At 47.9% G+C, this 13,015-nt stretch overlaps 1 protein-coding gene across 2 annotated transcripts in view; it reads right to left on the bottom strand.

Annotated features, from left to right (window-relative positions):
- SBK1 (SH3 domain binding kinase 1) overlaps positions 1 to 13,015 on the bottom strand; it is a 79,401-nt gene that overhangs the window by 29,212 nt on the left and 37,174 nt on the right. The gene's annotated exons all lie outside the window — the stretch shown is intronic.

Below are 13,015 nucleotides of genomic sequence, written 5' to 3'. Positions count from 1 at the left end.
CCTGCTCTAAGTCTTCTCAGTGGCTAGGAGGACCATTTACCAGCTTTGTCTAATACGCCAGCCACAGCCAAATCTGAACCAGAATCACTTGGTCACCATAAGCTGCTGGATCAGGCCATCTAGTCCAACGTCCTGTTCCCAGAGTGGCCAACCAGATGCCCATGGGAAACTGGCAAGCAGGACCAAGCACAAGAGCATTCTCCCTTCCTGGGGCTTCCAGCAGCTGGTAATTGGATGCATTACTGCCTCCAATTATGGAGGCCGGAGAACATAGTCATCACGGCTAGTTACCACGGATAGCCTTATCCTCCATGAATTTGTCCATCCTCTTCTAAAGCTATCTCAAGTTGGTGGGCATCACTGCCTCCTCTGGGAGTGAGTTGCATAGCTGAACTATGGACTGCATCAAGAAATACTTTCTTTTATCTCTGTCCTGAATCTTCCAACATTCACCACCAGTGGATGATGACAAGTTCCAGTGTCACAAGAGAGGGAGAAAAGCTTTTCTTCATCCACTTCCTCAAGGCCACACATAATTTTATAAACTTCTATCATGTCACCTCTTATTTAAAGTTTCTCTATGCTAAAAAAGTCCCAAACGCTGCAGCCTTTCTTCATTGGAGAGTTGCTCCATTCCCTTTGTCCTTGTGGGTGTTGGGATCTGTGCTTTTTAACTTGTTCATAAACAATCTAGCAAAGGGCTGAGCTGGCCAGTTTACTGATTATACTAAATGGTTTGTTACCAAGTTCTAATGAACATGGCCTTTAAGGGCCATTAACTTCAACGGGTTTACTTTGAGTAAAACTTAGTTGAATGCTGTTGAGTGGCATTTATCTTGGAGTAAACATGCATAAAAGGTAAAGGGACCCCTGACCATTAGGTCCAGTCGTGGACAACTCTGGAGTTGCAGAGCTCATCTCGCTTTATTGGCTGAGGGAGCTGGCGTACAGCTTCCGGTCATGTGGCCAGCATGACTAAGCCGCTTCTGGCGAAGCAGAGCAGCGCAGGGAAACGCCGTTTACCTTCTCCTTCAGAGCGGTACCTATTTATCTACTTGTACTTTGATATGCTTTTGAACTGCTAGGTTGGCAGGAGCAGGGACCAAGCAACGGGAGCTTACCCCGTCGCGGGGATTTGAACCACCGACCTTCCGATCGGCAAGCCCAAGGCTCAGTGGTTTAACCCACAGTGCCACCCGCGTTCCTAAACATGCATAGGGCTGGGCTATAATTCAGTGCATATGCAAACTACCAAACTTCGATAGAGATGTCCTTGTTGAGATAAGAGAAGGAAGCTTACAAAAGGTAATAATTTAATAAGCTTCCACTCACATCACTTTGGGGGGGGGAGAAAAACAGCTTGGGTATTTTCTGCCTCATCCCCCTTTACAGGATAACACACCAGAGCAGAAGAGCTTCAAGCTCCCCTGGGAGTTGTAGTTCAAAACATCTGGAATGCGCCAGGTTGGCAAAAGCTGATCCAAAGCTTTGGGGGACTGATTCACTAATTAATGGAATGGTTGCTTACTAACTGTAAAAAAAAAGTGGGTGAAAGCAGGCAGAGATCTGCATGAAATTTAGAAAGAATGACCATAATTTAAACAGAAATGCAATTGACCTTGCTACATTACGTCCCGTCAGGAAGAAAGGCAGGGTATAAATAAATACATGATGATGATGATTAGGAAAGTCTGCAACCCGATGATCAATGTGCCTGCGCTTTCTCCTGTCCCACTCAGATGCTGCTAACTGCCAACGGGAATCTTATTTTTTCAATTAATTCTTATTCACATTTAACAAGGATACAAAAATACAAACGAAATGGAGGAAAACACAAAATACCAGTCTAATTAAAAATGAGTTTCTGGCAGTGTGATAAAACCAAAGATACTACTGATGTATATGAGGTGAGGGGCATGATTCACTTCCATACATCAACACAGCCTCTCTGGATATGATTTATAACATACCTAAGAACCTAAGATAGGGATGCGGGTGGCGCTGTGGGTTAAACCACAGAGCCTAGGACTTGCCGATTAGAAGGTCAGCGGTTCGAATCCCCGCAACGGGGAGAGCTCCCATTGCTCGGTCCCTGCTCCTGCCAACCTAGCAGTTCGAAAGCACATCAAAGTGTAAGTAGATAAATAGGTAGAGCTGTGGTGGGAAGGTAAATAGCGTTTCCGTGCGCTGCTCACCAGAAGCAGCTTAGTCATGCTGGCCACATGACCTTGGCCAATAAAGCGAGATGAGCGCCGCAACCCCAGAGTCGGTCACGACTGGACCTAATGGTCAGGGGTCCCTTTACCTTTAAGAACCTAAGAGGCGGCTGCTGGATCAGGCCAATGGTCCATCTAGTTTGGCACCCTGTTCTCACAATTGTCACCCAGATGTCTGCAGGAAACCTTCAAGCAGGACCCAAGCACAGGAGCCCTCCAGCCTCCCTGTGGCTTCCAGCAACTGGAATCCAGAAGCATTGCTGATTCCAGCCATGGAGGTAGAACATAGCCATTCCAGCTAGTAGCCAATCCCAGTCTTATCCTCCAAGAATTTGTCCGATTCTCTTTTAAAGTTATCCAAGTTGGGGAATAACTGACCTACGTTTCGTCAGCCCAGAACATTGATAGACATCCTCAAAGCCCCTCCTGCTTTCCTTTCTGATGGTTCTATATCTCCAAGCCAAACTTCGGTTGGACCAGCCCATGTCCACCCAACTAATGCAACATTACAGACCTAATTGTTAAGTTGTTCTGTGTTGGAAGTACCAGGGTGCAACTCAGCTTGCACCATGGGCTGATGCATCTACATGAGAAAGGGTAGAGAGAGGAACCTCCAAGCTTCCTAGACTGTCCTTCTCATGTTGACCTGCTGATCTTCCTTCAGTGTTAGATTGATACAGTGGTACCTCAGGTTACAGATGCTTCAGGTTACAGACTCTGCTATCCCAGAAATAGTACCTCGGGTTAAGAACTTTGCTTCAGGATGAGAACAGAAATCGCGTGGCGCGGCGGTGCAGTGGGAGGCCCCATTAGCTAAAGCGGTGCTTCAGGTTAACAACAGTTTCAGGTTAAGAACGGACCTCCAGAACGAATTAAGTTCTTAACCCGAGGTACCACTGTATTGCTAGGGTTGCTGACCTCACTTCCTATTCGCCTTCCTCCTCTTTCTCTATGCCTCCCTCACGAAATCACAGATGCTCTCGTCTCTTGAGATGCAAGAGCAAGCATGGCTTATTGCATCCCCCCCTTAGCCATATAGATTTACAGATCTTTCCTATTAAATATGTATTTCCAATAATTAATATTAGCCTTCTTATTTTCCTAAACCCAGAGCCTCAGTGTGATTGTACCCAAGGTCAAGTCTGCTCCACCAACAGGGATTCTGTATTCTGTTCAGGCTGCATTCACACAGCAGTTCATACCGCAACATTTCTCCAACAGTTCCACATTATACAGTGGTACCTCGGGTTAAGTACTTAATTCGTTCCGGAGGTCCGTTCTTAACCTGAAACTGTTCTTAACCTGAAGCACCACTTTAGCTAATGGGGCCTCCTGCTGCCACTGTGCCGCCGCTGCATGATTTCTGTTCTCATCCTAAAGCAAAGTTCTTAACCTGAAGCACTATTTCTGGGTTAGCGGAATCTGTAACCTGAAGCGTATGTAACCTGAAGCATATGTAACCTGAGGTATTCGAGATTTTTCAAAACAAAAGCCACTTCTGGAAAGCTAATGGTATATAGTTCATGTTAATGCTCATTTCCATATTATTTGATTCCACAATAAATCCACTTATAGCACCCCTGACCAGGAAAATCATGGGAGCAAAGTGACAAAATTTGGGGCAATATATCAGCGTACAGTTCTTTCCTGCTGTTTTCATGGGGGAGGGGATCATGGGGGAACAGAAGAAGGCATGTGCAGAAAGTGTGTGTTGGTATCAGCGCAGAAAGCATCAGTGTTGTCCAATGACATTCATTGTTGTGTCACACCATGCCCACTGGTGTGAATTAAGTTTGGCACAACATGCCACTATATCGGTCAAAAGGCCGCTGCAGTGTGAAGGAAGCATTAGGAAATGGGGCAAAAGAGGAAGCATTATAGCCAGCAAAACTAAGGCAATTTCCCCACATCCGAATGCAGGCTCAGCTTCTTGCAGTGAATTTCGCTCTTTCCTTCTCAAACCACCCTGAGCTCTTGGTACGGGCTAGGTTCCAGATGGAAATAAATGTATATCCTGATCTTCACCATGACTCCATAGCTGAGTTCACTTTGGACAGAACTGAGCTGAAAGAAGCAATGACAGGTAATGGCAGAAATCAGAGCCCTGAAGTCCCAAGAGCTCTGGAGACTGCAAAGCCAAAGCACAGCTGCTTCTTTTGCCCAGGAAATGATACTATTGTACCTTATAGGTGCGTGCATGATCACCCTTGCTCAGAACTCTTGCACAACAGCTGACATTGGACTCCTAGAATTTGCATCGGTTTTCCTTCGAGAAAATGCAACTTTGGGCTGTATTTGCCCGGTTCTGTGATCTGTGTTGTAACTTAGTGTGCTGATCTTTTGTGTTTCTGGATTTTATGCTGGGTTGGGTTTTGTTTTAAGATTTATCATTTTAAGATTTATTGCATCCTTCTTAGAACCTGATTTTGCACAACACCTAGAGAACTTGTTTTATGATGTGTCAGACAAATAGAGAGAAAAAACAGTCCTGAAAGGGTACCAGGAGCTGCCTGGACTAGAGCAAAGGGCTCCCAGTTGTGTGCAGAGCTGCCCACAAAATGGGACACTTTGGGGTTGGGGCATCTCCAAGGAAATGGGTTTCCAAGGCACTGAAGTGACTCTGCTTCCCCAGGCTGGCTATCTCACCGACAAGAAGGGCTACATAAAGACTTCCTGTTCAGAATGGGACCTTTTTGTATTCTAACTCCTTTGCTTGGCTTCAGCCTACAGCTGAACTCCCATCATCCCTGAGGATAGGCCATACAGGCTGGTACTCCTGCAATTTGGAGTCCCATAACACCTACAAGGTCACAGGTTCCCCAGGCTTGGCCAAGATGGATCTTTGTTCTGACCCAGAATGTAAGACCTCTTCTTACATTCAATCCACTTAGTGTGCTTTACAAACACAATTAAGGTTTTTGAAAAGCCTATACAATATTGTAAGTCGCTTTGAGTGGCTTTGTTAATAAAGCAACTATGTTTAATAAATACTAAACTAATAATAACAATACACACTTATCGGGGGATAAATCCCCTTGAACTCAATGGCGTCTAGTAGGCGTGCATTAAATTGTGTGGCAAATTGCTTTTTGAATTCCTTGTTTCTCTACAATAGCATCATCCCAACACAGATCGCCCATGTATTAAATTCTCCAAGTTTTCACGCTCTTCGAAAGCGGTACCTTTTATTTATTTTAGTGCGGAAGATGCTGTTTCTCTGGCAGAAAGCATGGATGCTCTAATTTCCTGTGACCACAAACACCCAAAAGTGATTGGCAACAGCTAATGCCTATATTTAAGAGACCAGCTGATAACCGGAAGCCAGGCTTCCAACCAGATCTTTCAAATTAAATAGTCACATTTCTAAGGAATAGAATTTGAGTTAAAAATAGCTGCTTCCTGGTTTACAAACCACATCAACAACATTCACACATTTTGCATTGTGTGTGGTCGTGTGTGTGTGTTTAATGAAACTGGGCTAGGTACAGAAGAGTGGTCACTACTGCTGCAGACATTCATACACAACGGTGCCAGGGTGGGGGAACCTCAGGTCTGCAAGTCAAATGCGGCCCCCAGTCTCTCTATCTGGCCCTTGGGATTCTCTCCAGGCTATACCCTTCACTGGCCCTGCTTCACACCTTCCTTGGGAGTTTTTTCCTGGCTGGAGGGTGTATTAACATGCCTCTAGTTTGCTTGGATGGAGGACAGGGGTGGGTTTAAACACCAGCCTACTGTACACAGCTAAAATTCACATTCGTTGCTCCACCCACTTTTGACTCTGGCCCTGCCCTCCCCTGGCATGCGGCCCCTGGAAGTTTGCCCAGAAGGGAATGTGGACCTTTGGCTGATAAAGGTCCCCCACCCCTGACTGACATGGCTGGTTTAGCAAAGTGGGTAAGAGCATTATCTAAGAACCTAGAACCCCCTGGATCAAATTTCAACTCAGCTGTGAACACCCATCATCCCTTGACCATTAGCGATGCTGACTTGGGTTGATGGGATTTTGAGTCCAGCAATATCTGGACTATTTCTGGTCTATCAGCACAAGAGGTAATAATTCTGCTGAAGTTACCCAGGTCTGAGTCCATGGGAGACCACCATTGAACCAGAACCTGGAGTTCTGCCTTGAATGAAAGGCGGACAATAAATTAACCAAATATAACGTGTCAATTGGAGATTGTGCTAGACTACCTTAAAAGAGCATTGTAAAGGTTACCAAGATACAATAAGTGAAGCCTCTTTATGGATGCTATATATCTGAAGTACCAATGGTTCCACCCATCATTAATCCTGGCAAAGCAAATTAATTTACCCAGGTGTCTTCTGGGCATGTAAAAAATTGGGCCTTGTGGATTAATTATGCATGACACTTCTAGTTGGAAGACTTCTGGGCCCCAGCATGTGAAGTTGCCACTAGATATGTCTGATCCTGGCTCATCCCTCCATGGCAGATACAGCCGCCCCCCCCCCCTTTGCAGGGCTGTAGCTGGGGGTTGGTGAGGTGGGCCCCTGCCAGGGGAACAGATGGGGAGGGGACACATAATCCACTAAAAATATGTCTATAATTTAAAATACAGTGGTACCTTGGGTTACATACGCTTCAGGTTACATACGCTTCAGGTTACAGACTCTGCTAACCCAGAAATATTACCTCGGGTTAAGAACTTTGCTTCAGGATGAAAACAGAAATTGTGTAGTGGCAGCGGGAGGCCCCATTAGCTAAAGTGGTGCTTCAGGTTAAGATCAGTTTCAGGTTAGGAACAGACCTCCAGAACGAATTAAGTTCTTAACCCGAGGTACCACTGTATCGATTATTGCCTCATAAGAAAAGGTTTTCAATAGAGGGTGAATTGAATGGGTGGAGGGAGAGGGGTTGGAGGAGAGGCGAAAAGAAAAGCTAATTTGTCCATGGCTAGGGGGCACAATGGGACGCGGGTAGTGCTGTGGGTTAAACCCCAAAGTTGGCCACGACTAAACCTAATGGTCAGGGGTCCCTTTACCTTTTTTTTAGGGGGCACAATCTGGATGGTTCTGCCAGGGGCGCAAGATCACCTAGCTACGGCTCTGTGCCCGTGCCATGAAGGAGCCGGGTCAGGCAGAGCAGCAAAGTAGACTCTGAGGCACCTAGATCTGGGCACCTGTTCAGTGAAATCTTTGGGGACTGAGGCTTCTGTGTTGCCCTATATCCTCTTTCACTTCAGATGCAGCTGGTGCCAGCCTTTGGGGGTTCTGGTACCATGCTGAAATCACCCCCCGGTGGGGGTAGAGATCCCCCTTGACTACAGAACTATGAAAACAATAAAACTCCAATTCAAAAGCAGCAGCACTGCTAAAAAGAATCAGGGGGGTGGGTGGGCAGTGGGGTGGCAAACGACAGGGTGACCCTAATGCCCACCCTGGGTAACTGCTGGTGTTGGGCCTGAATTCAGAGCCATGTTGGCTATCTGGCAATTGCAATTAATACCCCAAACTCCCTTTTTTAAAAAAGCATATACACACAGCCACGCAAGCAGGTCATTGTTGTGAAATGGGTGCTCTTGGAAAGACTGCAGGACATCCCAGAGTGTGCCTTGAGTTCGAATAGTGCAGTGGCCTATAACCCTTGGCTCTTTGTTGTGTTCTTTGTGGTCATCTAACCTCAGTCTACAAACGGGTGCGGCACAATGTCTCCACGACTTGCAGAGGAGCCAAAGAAAACTGGCACAAGCCAGGACTATGCCAACCTAAGGTAAAGGTAAAGGGACCCCTGACCATTAGGTCCAGTCGTGGCTGACTCTGGGGTTGTGGCGCTCATCTCGCTTTATTGGCCGAGGGAGCCGGTGTACAGCTTCCAGGTCATGTGGCCAGCATGACTAAGCCGCTTCTGGAGAACCAGAGCAGTGCACGGAAACGCCATTTACCTTCCCGCCGGCACGGTACCTATTTATCTACTTGCACTTTGACGAGCTTTTGAACTGCTAGGTTGGCAGGAGCAGGGACCGAGCAATGGGAGCTCACCCCGTTGCGGGGATTCAAACCGCCGACCTTCTGATCGGCAAGTCCTAGGCTCTGTGGTTTAACCCACAGCGCCACCCGCGTCCCTGCCAACCTAGAGGTGTATAAAATGGGTGTGGACAGGGGGAAGGTTTCCTTCCTCTCTCATAATACTAGAACCCACCTGGGTTATCCAAATAAGCTGAAAATTTAGCACAGACAAAAGGATGGACTTCACCACGCAATGCACAATTAAAAGCATGCCTTTGCTCCCACTAGATGCAGACTAGTGATGACTACCAACTTGGATGGCTTTAAAAGAGGATCAGATAAAATTTATCCAGGATAATGGCTACTAGCCATGAAAACGATGTTCTCTTTCCACGATTAGAGGCGGCATCCCAGTTGCTGCAAATCACAAGAGAGGAAAGTGCTGTTGCAACCAGGTTCTGCTGGTCGGCTTCCCATTGAGGCTTCTGGTTGACCACTGTTGAGAAGATGATGATGGACAAGGTGGGCCTTGGGCCAGATCCAGCAGCCAGGGTCTTCTTAGGTTCATAACTTTGCCAGCATCAAAGTAGGAAGGGGTGAAGCAGAAGGCGCCAGGCTCAATCCCCACTATCTCCAGTTGCAAAGGTAGTCAACTGGTGATGGGACAGAGCTCAGTCTGAGAATTTGGAGAGGCTGCCTGCCTGCATAGACAACACATGGCTGGACGGACAAAGTCTAAGAAAGAGAGCTTCTTTTAGTAAACAGTGAGGCTATAAAAACTCACTTCTCTTAACCAACATCAATATAATCAATGATGGAACTTGCAATAGGCCAAGACGTTATTCTATTTATATATTTATTTTACTGATTGCATTTGTATTCCACCAAGGAGCTCAAGGTGGTGTACATGGTTGTTTCCCCACCCTTTTCGTTTAATCCCCACAACAGTCCTGTGAGGTAAATTAAGCTGAGAGGCAGTGACAGACCCATTGTCACCCGGTGAGTTTCATGGCTGGGTGGGGATTTGAACCCTGGTCTCCCTGTTGCTAGCCCAACCCTCTAATGACGACGTCAATAACAACACTGATCACAGAGGGGAAACAGATAAATGCTGCTTCTGACCATTGTTATTTTGGGTTGAGATGCAATCACATTCCGGGAAATGTGGAGTTCAAGCCGCTTTGGTGCTCTTGCACAACAAACTGCCCTTCCCCATCCCCCGTGCACGCAACTGGTCTTTTTCCAAAAGGAAAGTGGTAGGGACATATACTGGAAATTGTGGGATAACACTTGCTTGATGCAACACTGTGTAACCTCCCTGCAAACAAATCAAAATAAAGACTCAGTAAATAGCTGACATCACCCCGAAAACTTTATGCAAACCAATCAGGAGGAAAGCTCAACCGAAAAGGTTGTCTGGAAGCGACCAACTGATACGACATACAGCTAATATATACAGATCCCATCATTTCCGGGAATTCACCTCTCTCTTTGGAACCAGAAAGCAGTCGACAGCCATTTATCACACAAAGAAAACAGTGGAAGAGAAGTCAAAGCCAAGATGCTGGCAGCTCCAAGAAATGGGGAGAAGAGCCCTGGAGCTTTGCTACTGTGTTAAAACAACACACAAAATCTTGCAGCACCTTGCAACCCCTGTCACATGATGGAGGCAGGAGAGCAAAGAACTCTGGGAGGTAGTCCCCTTCATATTTTTTTTTGGATTTGCCAAACATCATCAGACATTGAATGTATCTGGGAAGAAAAACTCTACACAACTGCCTACCTATCTCCCGGCTGAGTTCAAATAACCAAGGGAAGAATTAACAATAATAATGCATCATGGAACTGAAGTAGAGAAGGAACTGCAGACCTCAGTACTAGGGACAGGGCCCAATTGTGTCCTCAGAACCTATCAAATCTACGCTTCAGGTAAATTGATACGGTTACTGAGGACCTGAATGGGTTGGGTTATGACCCTCATCCCGTGATGGAGGCAGATTTTATTACAGCAGAATATTTTGGGGAGTGAGGTCCACATTGTGAGAGGCAACTGGATGGTGGATTCTAGTCTGCGGAAGCTTGTGCCATATTGTCCTTAAGGTACCACAAGGTACTCTCTTGGTTTTGCTCCCTCAAAGGAGCAGAGCTACCCTTCTCAACTGTATTATTATTATCATTTATTTGCAAAAATTTCTATACCGCCAATGTTTTTAAAAATGGATCACGGTGGTGAACAGCAGAAGATCAACAATAAAATGGCACTAATAAAAGAAATGCAAAATGCACCACAAATTCATACAAAGCTGGATCACTCCTCAGGGAAAGCCTGGGTGAACAGATGTGTTTTAAGCAGGTACCTAAATGCCAATACTTTAGTACCTGCCTGCTGTCAATCAGGAGCACATTCCAAAGGGCAGGGGCCACCACACTAAGGGCCCTGGTCTTAGTGGACGTAAGATGAACAAACAGCACTGCTAAGAGTGTCTCTCTGCTGCCAGGAACTGAGAAAGAGATGGCTCTGTCTGACACCATACTGTGTCCCAAGCTGTCAGGAATGGGTTGAAAATATGGGCAGTGGGTCTGGGGGGTCCCCAGATCTTACCCCTCCACCAGATCCAAGCTAAACCTGTCCATGCAGACAAGAATCAGAAGAAAAACTGCAGGACAGGATTGCATCTTATCAGCCTGGTCATCACCAGCAGCACCACTGGAGCTGCAGCTGCCCTTTCGGTCACCGGCAAATGAATCTTTCCAATAAAGCAACATGTTGGGCTTTGCCCCCCAAACTTTCTACATTGAGAGATTCACAGTCTTTTCCCCCAGACCCGTCTGCGAAGGAATGTTGTTGTGTTACTGAGGATTCTGGAGCATGCTTGAGGATGCACACCAAGTTCATGGAGGGCAACCTTCAGCAAGCAGGGACCCTCCAGAGGTTTTGGACTACAACTCCCATCAAGCCCCAGCCAGTGCATGTTGGGAGTTGTAGTCCAAAATATCTGGAGGGTGCCTGGTTGCTGGAGGTCAATGTAGGGTTCTGGGCAGGTCTCCCTGCCCTCATCATTTCCCCACTGAAAACCCAGGACACATCCAATGGTCCTCTGTGCATTGCAGAAGGCTGAGCATGATGGACAGACTACCTTCCAAAGCTATTTCCCAGGAAAGGGTTAGAAAGCCATTGCAATAAAGCACTGGTTTGGGGCGGGGAGTGGAGCCCAGAAGAATAGAGCATCTTCTTTCCCTGCAGTGGTCCCAGGTTCAGTCCTCAGCACCTCCAGGTAGGTAGGGAGGTGAGCCCCTTGTCTGAAATTCTGGACATACTGAGCCAAGGAGACCAGTGGTCTGACTCTGTGTATGGCACCTTCCTATGAACAAACAAACACTCCACAGTAAAGACAGGGAGTAACCAAGGGGAATATTTTACCCCTTAAATTAGTACCACCTCTCCTTACAGGCCCTTCTGCATATCCAGAAAGGGAGAGAGATCTGGGAAAAGGATGCTACAGAACCATAATCTCTCTTTCTCTCTCACACACACACAGTACACCCATCCTACAACACACTGGCCACTCCCTGTCTGCTTCAGCAACGACCCCAAACAGGTGGGATTGGAATGGGCAGAACACAGCAGGGAGTCTTCTCAAGAGCCCATTGAGAAAAAGGAAGCCTCTGTTCCCTCCCCACCACCTACATTGCCTTGCCATCTCTGTCTTCCCTCCCCCCCTTACGGGGGGGGGGAGAGAGGAAGAAGGTGCACGCCAGACAAAGCCATGTGCATGAATGCATGCGTGTGTGCTGGTGCGCGCGCGCGCGCGGGGAAATGCTGGTTACGGGGCTTACCTTCTGCAGATCCCCGAGCTGGGGTGTGTGTGTGTGTGTGTGTGTGTGAGAGAGAGAGAGAGAGAGAGAGAGAGAGAGAGAGCGCGCAAACGAGAAGGGGGTTGTCGTTGTTGTCCTGCATTACAGACGCTCAATATAGTGTGTAGAGGCGGGAGGGAAGGGGGTGTTTTCCAAGCAACGCAGACTATATAAGCTGAGCCCCTCCTTCACAGAGCCCCAGCCCCATATTAAGATAGGGGTGTGTGTGTGCTTTCCCCGGAGAGATCCAAGCTCTCTCCATACATGCACACGCACACACTTTTGCACTTGCGGTGGTGATGGCGGGGTGTTCACAAAGTACATGCTGACCTTGCGCTAGAAGAATCGCCACCTCCCCACACCCGCACCTTGCCCGCCTGCTCTCGCCATCCCCGCCTGGGTTGCAGCGGGGAATGATCCTGGCATCGCCTTTCCTGCCGCTGCAGGTGGAAAGTAGCAATTGGGAGGAGGGGCGGCGCACGGGGTGTCGGTGGTGGGGGTGGTGGGGCTTCATTGTTCTCAGCGGCGCTTTGTGTTAAAGGCGCCCAAGCGAAACCTCGCCTGGCTGGCGCTCTCCCCTCCCCTCCCCACCGCGCCCCCTCCCCCCTCTAGCACCCGAGTCACCTCTCCCAACCCGAGGGGGGAGGGGGAGGTAGACCGAGAGAACGTCTTCCTCCTCGCGCACGCTCCTAACCCCCTAACCCAATCGCACGCGCCCCCTCCCCAAACTGCTCCCCTCCCCTTGCATCTGTGCAAGAGGGAGACCCACCCCACTCCAGTTCTCCCCCAACAACAAACCCCCTTTTCATCTCACCTGTCTTGATCCCCCCCACACACATGCAACCCCCCAAAACCAAGACCCCTCCGCAGTCGCTTCCAAGCGTGGGGGGAGGGGTCCAGAGTTCCAAACCCCCCCCAATACATCACATTCCCGCGATGCCCCAATCCTGCTCTTTCCCCCAAGAATCCAGAGCCGGACC

Source organism: Podarcis raffonei, chromosome 14 (assembly GCF_027172205.1).
Source record: "Podarcis raffonei isolate rPodRaf1 chromosome 14, rPodRaf1.pri, whole genome shotgun sequence".
NCBI classification, from domain to species: Eukaryota; Metazoa; Chordata; class Lepidosauria; order Squamata; family Lacertidae; genus Podarcis; species Podarcis raffonei.
The sequence above is the reverse complement of the archived record's forward strand: the minus strand, read 5'-3'. Positions and strand labels throughout refer to the sequence as shown.